Genomic DNA, 13,300 nt, shown 5'->3' with positions numbered 1-13,300 from the left:
GGGAAATGGTCCCTCCTGATAACATGTCCAAAGTACATCAGACGAAGACTTGACAACATCCCTTCTAACGAGCATTCTGGCTATACTTCTTCCAAGACAGATTTGTTCATTCTTCTAGCAGTCCATGGTATATTCAATATTCTTCGCCAACGCCATAATTCAAATGCATCAATGCTTCCTCAGTCTTCCTTATTCATTGTCCAGCTTTCACATGCATATGAAGTGACTGAAAATACCATGGCTTGGATCAGGCACACCTTAGTCCTCAAAGTGACATCTTTGCTTTTTAACACTTTAAGAGCTTTTGCAGCAGATTTGCCCAATGCAATACATTGTTTGATTTCTTGACTACTGTTTTCATGGGTGTTGATTGTGGATCCAAGTAAAATGAAATCCTTGACAACTTCAATCTTTTCTCCATTTATCATGATGTTATTTATTGGTCCAGTTGTGATGACTTTCGTTTTCTTTATGCTGAGGTGTAATCCATACTGAAGGCTGTAGTCTTTGATCTTCATCAGTAGTGCTTCAAGTCCTCTTCACTTTCAGCAAGGTTGTGTCATTTGCATATCACAGGCTGTTAATGAGTCTTCCTCCAATCCTGATGCCGTGTTTTTCATAGAATCCAGCTTCTAGGATTATTTGCTCAGCATACAGATTGAATAAGTATGGTGAAAGGATACAACCCTGACACACACACACCTTTCCTAACTTTACACCACTCTGTATCCCCTTGTTCTGTTTGAACAACTGCCTCTTGGTCTATGTACAGGTTCCACATGAGCACAATTAAATGTCCTGGAATCCCCATCTTTTGGATTTTATCCATAATTTGTTATGATCCATACAGTCAAATGCCTTTGCATAGTCAATAAAACACAGGTAAACATCTTTTCTATAGTCTCAGCTTTCAGCCAAGATCCATCTGACATCAGCAATGATATCCCTCATTCCATGTCCTCTTCTGAATCCAACTTGAATTTCCGGCAGTTCCCTGTCGATGTATTGCTGCGAGCATTTTGAATTGTCTTCAACATAATTTTACTTGCTTGTGATATTAACGATATCGTTTGATAATTTCCACATTCTGTTGGATCATCTTTCTTTGGAATGGGCACAAAAATAGATCTCTTCCAGTCAGTTGGCCAGGAAGCTGCCTTCCAAATTCCTCAGCATAGACGAGTGAGCACTTCCGGCACTGCACCTGTTTGTTGAAACATCTCAATTGGTATTCCATCAATTTCTGAAGCCTTGTATCTCACCAGTGCCTTCAGTGCAACTTGGACTTCTTCCTTTAATACCACCGGTTCTTAATCATAGGCTACCTCCTGAAATGGTTGAACATCGACCAATTCTTTTTGATACAGTGACTGTGTATTCCTTCCATCTTCTTTTGATGCTTCCTGCATTGTTCAATATTTTGCCCATAGAATCCTTCAATCTTGCAACTTGAGGCTTGAATTTTTTCTTCAGTTCTTTCAGCTTAAGTATGTACCTCCAAATAATAAACATGCACTATAATACTAATTGGGGGAGCCCTGGTGGCACAATGGTTAAGCATTCGGCTGCTAACTGAAAGGTCAGCAGTTCAAGCCCACCAGTGGCTCCACAAGAGAAAAGACCTGGTGATCTGCTCCCATAAAGATTATAGCCAAGAAAACCCTATGGGGCAGTTCTACTTTGTCATATGAGGTCATTATGAATCAGAATCAACTCAATGGCACACAACAACACTGTACTAATTATAAAACATACTCAAAAAAGGAGTTTTAAAAAGATGGCATTGAAAAAAAACCAACTCTGATAGTAGGGAGCAAGAGCACAGGCTGTGGAGTCAGACTCCTGGTGTTCAAATCCTGGGTCTGCCTCTTACTTGCTGGACATGATCCTTAATTTTTCCGAGCCTTCTTTTCCTCATCTGAAAATTCATAAAGATGTCCTGGCACATGGTAAGTGTGTAACAACTGTTTTCTATTATTGTTAGCAAGCAACTCCAAACAAAGGAATCCCACATCAGCAGGGAACAACGCAATGTTCAAATACAGCCATCAGCTAAATTTGTTGCAACCCAAGAAACATTCTCCACCTCCCCACCCCACTCCTAGTCAACTGTACACATGATATCTGTTACCATGCAGAACATTTAACTTCTCAGACTGAAAGCAACTACCCTCGGATTCATGGATTCTTCACATTTCTTTCCCCAAATAATCTTGGGTGGATTCTTGATTTTATTTGTCCGACCACATGGGTTTCCTAAAACAAGGGTGCAGTCCACCCCTAAAGGACTCATCTCTTGCAAAACAAAATCTGCTTGCAACATTAAATGATGACGTTTTGGTCCTAAACATGTTCCAGCTAAACCACCAACCAAACTATAGTAGGTGTCAAGACAGGAGGAGGACAGAGGAAAGAAAATTTCCCCGTATGAAGAAATTTAGACATAAAAGCAGAAATGAGGGATGACTGGGTCCTGATGAAAGTACAGTTGAGGATGAGGGGAAGAAGTGTCAGGAAATAAGGCTGGACATATAGGATTGAGGACAGATGTGGCAAAGGGAATGGGAGGCAAGCTTGATTCAGGGTGAGGAATTTGGATTTAATGCAAGAGGCAATGCGGAGCTACTAGCTTCTTTGGCATGAGAAAGAGTGTGCTTTGGAAAAAACAATATAGGAGGTGATGCGCAGGCATAATAGACTGGGGTTGGAGGGTCAGGGAAACTATTACATCCCATTTAGTTTGCACTTGGTGTTTTCCTATGATTTCTTCATGTCTTCAGTGAACAGTGATGGAGAGTCTAGTTGCTACAATTGTGACCTTGGGGGCATACAAAGATAAAAAAGACACGTGCCTAGGTTACAGCCGAATAGAAATGATGACAAGTACACCAACAATTTACGATGCAAGGCAAACAGGGCTCTACATGAGGTACGGGTATGGTGGTATGGGATTTCAAGGAAGAGAGAGAGATTACATTTTGAGAGGAGGAATTAAGGAGGGAGGCTCCATTTGAAATGGAGTACCTAGCCTAGGGTAGACAGATATGCAAAGAATGCTGGGAGGTCAGCAAATAGACTGGGGGGGGGATGTGAGGAAGAAGGTAGGACAAGGCTGGGAAATGCTGGAGGCTGAGTAATCCAATGCACAGTGTCTAAAAGGGTGCAGCAAACTCTGTCTTAGTTCCAGCAGATTCCTGTGGAGAAGGCCAGTGGGGTCCAGGGCACTAGTGACAGCCAGTCAGGCAATGATTGGTTCCATCGTTCTATACCATTCACAAGAGGACAAGAATCTCAACTAAGGATAAAGGGAACACAATTCAGCCCCCAAGGAAAAGGTCTTGGGAAGAGGTAGTTGAAAACCTTAGTTTTTTTTTAAAAAAGGTCCTAGATTGGTGTTCAGAAAAGGGGCCTAGTCACAAAGAGAACTGAGACAGAAACAGGCATATCATGTCCGAGGCAGGCAGCACGCTAATTCCAAACCCTGTGGCTGGTTGGCTGGGGCTGCTGAACAGGTTCCAACTCAGCAGGGCTCAGGAAGGATACAGGACTATCCTACAACGGGCAGTTACCTGTCTCTGCTGTTGAGATGGCTGGACAAAGGCCAAGCCTGACCTGGGTCTTCCAGGCTGGACAGCTTTTAAGCCTGCACAAAGCACATTCATTTATTTAATCACTGAGCATGGCTAAGTGCCAAGCTCTGTGCTAGTCCCTGGGTACACAGTAGTGAATAAGACAAACACTGCCCTTGCTCTCATGTACCATACAATCTTTTTTTTATATATATTTTATTGTACTTCAGGTGAAGGCTTACAGAACAAATAGTTTCCCATGAAACGGTAGTAAACATATTGTTTTATGACATTGGTTAACAACCCCACAACATATTAACACTCTAACTTCTCAACCTTTTTTTTTTTTTTGGTGAAAATACACATAGCCAAAGAGACACCGTTTCAAAAATTTCTACATGCACAGTTCGGTGACATTGACTACGCTCTTTGAATTGTGCTGTTATTCTCACTTAAGATGAAGGCTTACAGAACAAAATAGTTTCTCATTTAACAGTTAGTACACGTTGCCCTATGACAATGGTTAACAATCTCACAACACATCAACAATATCCTTACTCAACCTTGGGTTCCCTATCACCAGCTTCCTTGTCCCCTTCTGCCTTCTGGCCCTTGTCACTGGACTCCTGTACCTCGTTAGTTTCATTTGGTTTTACGGGGCTGTCCACTCCCAGGCTGAACAGTGAACCTCAGAGGTAGCTTCACCACTGAGCTAAAAGGATGTCTGGGGGCCATACTCTCGAGGTTTCTCCAGTCTCCTTTAGGCCAGTAAATCTGGTCTTTTTTTGGTGAGTTAGAATTATGCTCTACATCCTTCTCCAGCTCTGTCCAAAACCCTCTGTTGTGATCCTGGTCAGAGCAGTCAGTGGTGGTAGCTGGGCACCATCTGCTGTACTGGACTCAGTCCGGTGGAGGCCTTGGTAGCTGTGGACAATTAGTCCTTCGGACTAATCTTTTCCTTTTATCCTGTTCTCTTCATTGTCCCTTGCTCCCGAAGGGATGAGACCAGTGGAGTATCTTAGATGGCCGCTCACAGGCTTTTAAGACCCCAGACACTACTCACCAACAATCTTGAGCAAAATCATGAGACAGGAGAGCATGGGGTGAGTGCAGGAAAGGGGCTTAACTAATCCCAGGAGGCATGAAAGGTTGTGTCAGGAGATAAGTCTGAGAAAGTCAGTAGGCAAAGATCCTGAAAGACTTGGCATGCAAAGCTTTGAATACAAAGGTGACATGGGATTGATCAGCCAGTGCCACCTCCTCAAAGAACTTCTCAGACATCCTTCTCTAGACTAGTCAGTGTGAGGAAGTGGGGAGGAGACAAGGGAGGGTTTCCTCTTTTGGGTTCCCAATGCACCTTTGAAACTCTGTAATTTTCTATCTCCTCTCCTGGACCATGATCATCTTGGGAGAAGGAACCATGTCTTCTTCATCTCTATGACTTCAGTCCCTAGTACTGTGGTTAACTCACAGCAACTCAACCTTCTTTAGATGTCTGTTGAATGAATGAATGAATCTTATAGGCAATAAGGAAGCTATTTGACTACATACCTGTTGTATCTTCTGCATTAGACAGGAAGCTCTTCAAAGCTAAAAGTCCTTGCTTTCTAGTTCTTTCGTAATTCTCCTCAAGGTTTTACACGATGTCTAGACACAAGAGGCACTCCCTAAATGTTGCCTGAATGATTTTGTGGAAGTAGTAGTTGATCTTCAGTGTCCTAATTTCTGCATTCCATGACCCATTTGGGAAGAAGTCTTCAATTCCAAACACTCAGATCCACCTTTCTTCCTTTCAAATTGTCAATAAACTACTAGGATGAACTCCTTCTGGATAGTGTGTTAAGGAGAAAGGCATTCTGATCCCCACTCCTGGGCCTCACGACAGATAAGCCCATCCATTAAAATCTTATTGTTGTAAGGTGCCCTTCAGTCGCTTCCGACTCATAGCAACACTGCATACGATAGAATGAAACACTGCCCCATCCTGCACCATCCTCACAATCGTCATGCTTGAGCTCATTGTTGCAGCCACTGGGTCAATCCGTCTCATCGGGGGTCTTCCTCTTTTTAGCTGACCCTCTACTTTACCAAGCATATCCTTCTCCAGGGACTGGAGAACATAACATAACATAACATGTCTAAAGTGCATCAGATGAAGTCTTGCCATCCTTGCTTCTAGGGAGCATTCTGGCTGTATTTCTTCCAAGACAGATTTGTTTGTTCTTCTGGCAGTTCATGGTATATTCAATATTCTTTGTCAACACCATAATTCAAAGGCATAAATTCTTTTTCAGTCTTCCTTATTCATTGTTCATCTTTCGCATGCATATAAGATGATTGAAAATACCATGGCTTGGGTAAGGCATATCTTAGTCCTCAGAGTGGCATCTTTGCTTTTTAACAATATGTCATTTGATTTCTTGACTACTGCTTCCATGGGTGTTGATTGTCGATCAAAGTTAAAATGAAACCCTTGACAGCTTCCGTCTTTTCTCCATTTATCATGATGTTGCTCATTGGTCCAGTTGTGAGGACTTCTGTTTTCTTTATGTTGAGGTGTAATCCATACTGAAGGCTGTAGTCTTTGATCTTCATCAGTAAGTGCTTCAACTCCTCTTCACTCTCAGCAAGCAAGGTTGTGTCATCTGCACGTCGCAGGTTGTTAATGAGTCTTCCTCCAATCCTGATGCCATGTTCTTCTTCCTATAGTCCAGCTTCTAGGATTATCTGCTCAGCATACAGATTGAATAAGCATGGTGAAAGGATACAACCCTGACACATACTTTTCCTGACTTTACACCACACAGTACCCCCTTGTTCTGTTCGAACAACTGCCTCGTGGTCTATGTACAGGTACTACATAAGCACAATTAAGTGTCCTGGAATTCCCATTCTTCGAAATGTTATCCATAGTTTGTTATGATCCACACAGTCGAACGTCTTTGCATAGTCAATAATATGCAGGTAGACAAGTTTCTGGTTTCTCTGCTTTCAGCCAAGATTCATGTGACATCAGCAATGATATCCCTGGTTCCAAGTCCTCTTCTGAATATGACTTGGACTTCTGGCAGTTCCCTGTTGATGTACTGGGGCAACCGCTTTTGAATTATCTTCAGCATGATTTTACTTGCATGTGATATTAATGATATTGTTTCATAATTTGCGCATTCTATTGGATCACCTTTCTTTGGAATGGGCACAAATATGCATCTCTTCCAGCTGGTTGGCCAGGCAGCTGTCTTCCAAATTTCTTGGCATAGACAAGTTAGTGCTTCCAGAGCTGCATCCATTTGTTGAAACATCTTAATTGGTATTCCATCAATTCCTGGAGCCCTGTTTTTTGCCAATGTCTTCAGTGCAGCTTGGACTTCTTCCCTTAGTACCATCGGTTCTTGATCATATGCTGCCTCCTGAAATGGTTGAACAGCAAGCAACCAATTCTTTTTGGTATGGTGACTCTGTGTATTCCTTCCATGCTTCCTGTGTCATTCAGAATCCTTCAATATTGCAACTTGAGGCTTGAATTTTTTCTTCAGTTCTTTCAGCTTGAGAAATGCCAAATGTGTTCTTCCCCTCTGGTTTTCTAACTCCAGGTTTTTGCACATTTCATGATAATACTTTACTTTGTCTTCTTGAGCCGCCCTTTTAAATCCTCTGTTCAGTTCTTTTATGACATCATTTCTTCCATTTGCTTTAGCTACTCTATGTTCAAGAGCAAGTTTCAGAGTCTCTCTGAACATCCATTTTGGCCTTTTCTTTCCTTCCTGTCTTTTTAAGGAACTTTTGCTTTCTTAATGTACGATGTCCTTGATGTCATTCCACAACTTGTCTGGTCTTCAGTCATTAGTGTTCAATGAGTCAAATCTATTCTTGAGATGGTCTCTAAATTCAGGTGGGATATACTCAAGATTATATTTTGGCTCTCGTGGACTTGCTCTAATTTTCTTCAGCTTCAACTCGAACTTGCATATGAGCAATTAATTGTCTGTTCCAAAGTTGGTCCCTGGCCTTGTTCTGACTGATGATATTGAGCTTCTCCATGATCTCTTTCTGCAGATGTAGTTGATTTGATTCCTGTGTATTCTATCCAGTGAGGTCTGTGTGTATAGTCACTGTTTATGTTGTTGATAAAAGGTATTTGCAATGAAGAGGTCGTTGGTCTTGCAAAATTGTATCATGTGATCTCCGGCATTGTTTCTATCGCCAAGGCCATATTTTCCAATAACCAATCCTTCTTCTTTGTTTCCAACCTTTGCATTCCAATCACCAGTAATTATCAATGCATCTTGATTGCATGTTTGATCAATTGCAGACTGCAGAAGTTGGTAAAAAATCTTCAATTTCCTCATCTTTGGTATTGGTGGTTGGTGCATAAATTTGAATACAGTCATATTAACTGGTCTTCCTTGTAGGCATATGGATATTATCCTATCACTGACAGCATTATACTTAAGGATAGATCTTGAAATGTTCTCTTTGACAATGAATGTGATACCATTCCTCTTCAATTTGTCATTTCCAGCGTAGTATGATTGCCTGGTTGAAAATGGCCAATACTAGTCCATTTCAGTTCACTAATGCCTGATCTTTATGCATTCCATTTCATTTTTGATGACTTCCAATTTTCCTAGATTCATACTTTGTACATTGTATGTTCTGATTATTAATGAATGTTTGCAGCTGTTTCTTCTAATTTTGAGTCATGCCACCTCAGCAAATGAAGGTCCCGAAAGCTTTACTCCATCCATGTCATTAACGTCGGCTCTACTTTGAAGAGGCAACTCTTCCTCAGTTGTATTTTGAGTGCCTTCCAACCTGACTGGCTCATCTTCCAGCACTATATCAGACAATGTTCCACTACTATTCATAAGGTTTTCACTGGCTAATTTTTTCAAAAGTGGATTCCCAGGTCCTTCTTCCTAGTCTGTGTCAGTCTGGAAGCTCCACTGAAACCTGTCCTCCATGGGTGACCCTGCTGGTATCTGAAATACCAGTGGCATAGCTTCCAGCATCACAGCAACATGCAAGCCACCACAGTATGACAAACTGTCGCATGCATGGGGATTAAAAGCTTAACCGATCTTAATTTTTTAGGAGCTGAGAATAAAAAAAATAAACCAAACCTGTTGCTGTTGAGTCAATTCTTACTCATGGTAACTCCACGTGTTACAAGAATAAAACTACTCCATAGGGATTTTTGGAAGTATTTATGGAAGTATTTCACCAGGCCTTTCTTCCGTGACACCACCGGGTGGGTTCAAACAGCCAACCTTTAAGTTAGTAGTCCAGCACAAACAGCTTGTGCCACCGAGGGACTGGAGTTAAGAATAATCATGAAGTAATAACACATTGCATTAGTCACTCTTCTGAGTTCTCTGTATGTAAGTGAACTCGCCAAATCCTCATAACAATCCTCTGAGGTAGGCAGAGTCATTGCCCTGGTCCCCGGGTGGGGAGGCAAACCACAGGGAAAGCAGCAGCACTGAATCTGGGCACCTGTCCCAAGTTCACCGTTACCCCCCACTGCAGCTGCTTCTCCAAGGGAAAAGGTCAGGAGAGAATCAGCAAGCAACTGGGAATGGTGATGCCCATTAGCATCCTGATGCTCATGATGTACCCTGAGACCAATTAAATCAGAATTTGTAGTCATGGCACCCTGGATTCAGTATTTGTTAAAATGCCCAGGTGATTCCCATGTGCAGCCAAGTTTGGGAACCCGTGCTTTTGGCCCATCTTACTCAAGTGTGGACTGTGGACCAGGTGCATCAACATCACCGAGAAGCTGATTAGAAATGCAGGATCTCAGGCCCCACTCAGGCCTAGTGAATCTGAATCACATGTTAATAATATCCCCAGGTGATTCATGGGCATTAAAGTTTGAGAAGCACTGGTTTAGGTATTAGGTATTCAAACTATCATTGTTCTGAGTTTTCAGGCTTTCGTTATTTACATTAAATTAAATCTTTAATAAGCAGATCTCAGAACACAAAGCTCAGAACCAATCTCATTTATTGGTCTAAAATGTGACCTTAGAAGAAACTATGCTCTCTTACTTTCCAATGGGAGGGGAGCTAGGAAGAGAAGTTATATTGATAACGTTGTCCTACAGAACCTAGGTTCAGTCCATTCTAGAATAGGCAGAACAAATGCTCCAGGCTGCCTTCCTTCTCCTGAGTCAAACTGAGGGACAGGACAGGGGGCCTCAGTTGGGAAATGAGCATACTTGGGCTCCCAAACTGATTGATGAGGAAAATCCTTCAGCCACAGTTGTCCAAGCTTTCAGGGCCTCAGCTGTTTCCCCATGGTGTGTCCGTGTCCCAGATCCACAAATGACAACAACAATCCCTTGTCCCAATAGAGATCTTATTATTTGCCACTAGCTTTCTAATTCTAACTAGAAAATAGTCCAACTTTTAGTCTTTCATTTATTTTCTATTGCTTTAAAATGCTATTTGCTTCACTTTTTCTCCTCTAAGTTCTTGAAACTTCTTAGCAGGGTATGTTAGAATACAATTTTTAGTAGTTTTCAAAAACTCATCCACTTCCCACCCAATGATCATATAATCTGGTCATAAAACCTGAGAACAACTGTCGATGGACAGCCTGGCTCACCTCTGTAGGTCAGCAGGAGGAGGTGGGAGTCAGTCTCAGAGTGGCATGGTGAGTTGGGCTGCATCGTTTAGTGGGCTTTGAGGCAGCTGTATGGGAAAATACTTAACCTCTCTGAACCCATTTTCACACCTCCAAAATGGAAAGAATACTTTCTGTTTAACATGGCTGTCATGAGGATTAAGTGAGCTGCTGACATACACTGACATGACAGTAAGGGATCTAGATTAGTTATCTATTGCTGCATTATGGAGCCCTGGTGGCACAGTGTTTAAGCGCTCGGCTGCTAACTGAAAGATCAGCAATTCGAACCCAAAGATGTGGAAGTCTGCTTCCATAAAGATTACAGCCTTGGAAATCCTTTAGGATAGTTGTACTCTATCATGTAGGGTTGCTATGAGTTGGAAATGACTCAACGGCAATGGGTATTGCTACATTAATAAACTACCCCAGACCCTAGCAGTTTAAAATGATAAAAATGTATTATCTTACAGTTTCTGTGGTCAGGGAGCAGTTTCGCTGAGTGGTTCTGGTCCTGGGTCCCTCATGAGGTTGTCTGGGGCTGCAGTTATCTGGAGGTTTGACTGGGGCTGGAGGATCTGCTTCAAGATGGCCCCCTCACGTGGCTATTGGCAGGAGGCCTCAGTTCCTAGACACATGGACTTCTCCATAGGACTGCTTCCCCTAGAGTGAATCATCTAACAGGAACAGCAAAGCAGAAGCCACAATATCTCTTATGACCTTGCCTCAGAAGCCACACACCATCACTTCTGCCGTATTTTATTGGTCACACCAGTCAACCCTGATACAATGTGGGAGGGGACTACACAGGGTATGAATACCAGGAGATGGAGATATTGGGGCCATCTTGGAGTTTGGCATCCACAGCATCTAAAATGTTAGTCCCTACCCCCTCTTGACATGGTAGCCATACCCTCCCCTCTCCCCATCAACAAATATATTCAGAAAAGGAAGACAGTGAAAGTGATTCAAGTTTGTTGTGACATTTTTGGAAGTTTCCTTCCTCACATCAGGCTTGCAATTTTGACTCAGAAATTTGGGATTAGACTCAGAATTTATCCCAGTTCTTCAAGGGACATGGTGGCCCACTGGGATAGTCTTTGTTTTGCTATTCTTTAATCCTTGCCCACTTTCTTTTTGAAATGATCCATTCTATGCAATTTATTGTATCTTTAAGATGTCAGGTAGACAACTGCAAGCAGTAGCAAATATGCTGGCTGAAATTCCTCTCCTTGTTCTAGAATGTCTGCCCTTGAATACAAATGATTTACTCTTGGATCTCTGACAGTGTGATTGTATAACTATAAATTCGTTTGTATAGTGCTGGGGTTTCTGTGACTTTTTTCTCAGCTCTCAGTAGCAGACTTTAAAATGCACCGAAAGGAAAGAGCTAATTAATATCAAGTTGTTCAACGCTAACAATAGGGAGGGATAAAAAGATAAAGAGAGGGGCCAGCCCTTTGCTCTCTGTTTCTCTGGGTGATTCTACTTGGTAGCCAAGGGTTTATCATTTTAAGCCTGTAGCAAACAATAAGTTGAAAGACCTCCAGGGTATTGTCATACCAGATCTCATGCTAGAGCCTTGAGCATGACTATGCAGGTGTTGGATGAATGATTAATGAAGTGATAAATTGATCAATTCTTCAGGTACGCTATAAATAGAGTTGATAACTCAGTTTGGAGGTGCCTGTACGGTGTGAGGGCCAGGGTTCATTCCTGTTGGTCGGGCCTTCACTGTGCTGGGCTGGTACCCACACTGTACCAGTCATTACATATTTATAGTACCTCATCTGTAAGACCACCACCCACCTGCCCTTTTTTGTACTGTGGTGGCTCACGTGTTGCTACAATGCTGGAAGTTATGCCACTGATATTTCAAATACCAGCGGGGTCACCCATGGTGGACAGGTTTCAGTGGAGTTGCCAGATTAAGATAGACTAAAAAGAAAGGCCTGGCAGTCTACTTCTGAAAACCAGCCAATGAAAACTTTATGGATCACAACAGAACATTGTCTGACTCACTTACTTTGGACACATCATCAGGAAGGATCAGTTACTAGAGGAGGACTTTTACTTCCCAACGGGTGGGAAACTGGGGAAGAATTTATCTCAGTTCATTTGAGGGACATGGAGGCCCAGTGGGATCTTTGGTGAAGCAGAGAGGCAGTGAGGGCAAGGGAGACCCTCAGTGAGGTGGACTGGCACAATAGCCACAATAATGGACTCAAACATGCCCGCAATATAAAGGATGACAGAGAACCAGGCAACGTTTGGTTCTGTTGTACATAAAGTTGCCATGAGTTGGAGTTGACTTGATGGTAGTTAACAAAAACAAAAGTCTTCGAGAAGGTGGTTCCAGGCTGTAAAGTGGGTTACAAAGAAATGTAAACAAAGGAAGAGATTACTTATAGAAATCAAACAGTAAAACAATAGAAACAGATTTGAGGTAAATCAGTCCCCTCCACCCTCATGAATACCCGACTTGGCATCATAGGACAGAAACCCATTTATGTCTAAAAGGGGACCCACTCATCCTTCCCAAACTACCCATGTCCATTTCTGTGTCACTGGGCTGGCACGCCCTGGATCAGGTGTCAGCAGGTGTCTCTCTCTCTCAGCAGGTATGTCGTCAGCTCAGGTCAGGTGCAGCGTGCCTGTGTTTGTTCTCTCTCGGCAGCTTTTCTTGGCTGGATCTAGCTCCCTGTGTTTACTGGTCCAGCTCTCAACCAGCAGCTTTAGGACAACCCTGGGCCAGTGCCAGGGCTAGGCTGGCATTATGACAACTCTCGAGGCAGAACTATTTTATGGGCAACCCTGCATGGTGCATGCCCACGCCTCTGAGGGCAAACTCTTGGCCCCTTGGACAGTGTTCCTCTCAGCTCCCTCAAGATACCCCTCCTCTCGACCCTCAGGACTGCCCCCCTATCGGCCTTAGGATTACAGCTCTCAGCGCAGCAGCCGGGGGAACTGGCGCCACCAAACGCAGGCCAGCTTTGCCCCCACACTGCTGCTTGCTCTGCTCACCACTGCCACCCTGGCTGCTCTCTCTGTCACTAGGGCCCTTCTGGACCTCTCGCCACCGGCTCTGCTGCTGTTTCTCT

Source organism: Trichechus manatus, unplaced genomic scaffold (genome assembly GCF_000243295.1).
Source record: "Trichechus manatus latirostris isolate Lorelei unplaced genomic scaffold, TriManLat1.0 scaffold00058, whole genome shotgun sequence".
Lineage (NCBI taxonomy): Eukaryota > Metazoa > Chordata > Mammalia > Sirenia > Trichechidae > Trichechus > Trichechus manatus.
The sequence above is the reverse complement of the archived record's forward strand: the minus strand, read 5'-3'. Positions refer to the sequence as shown.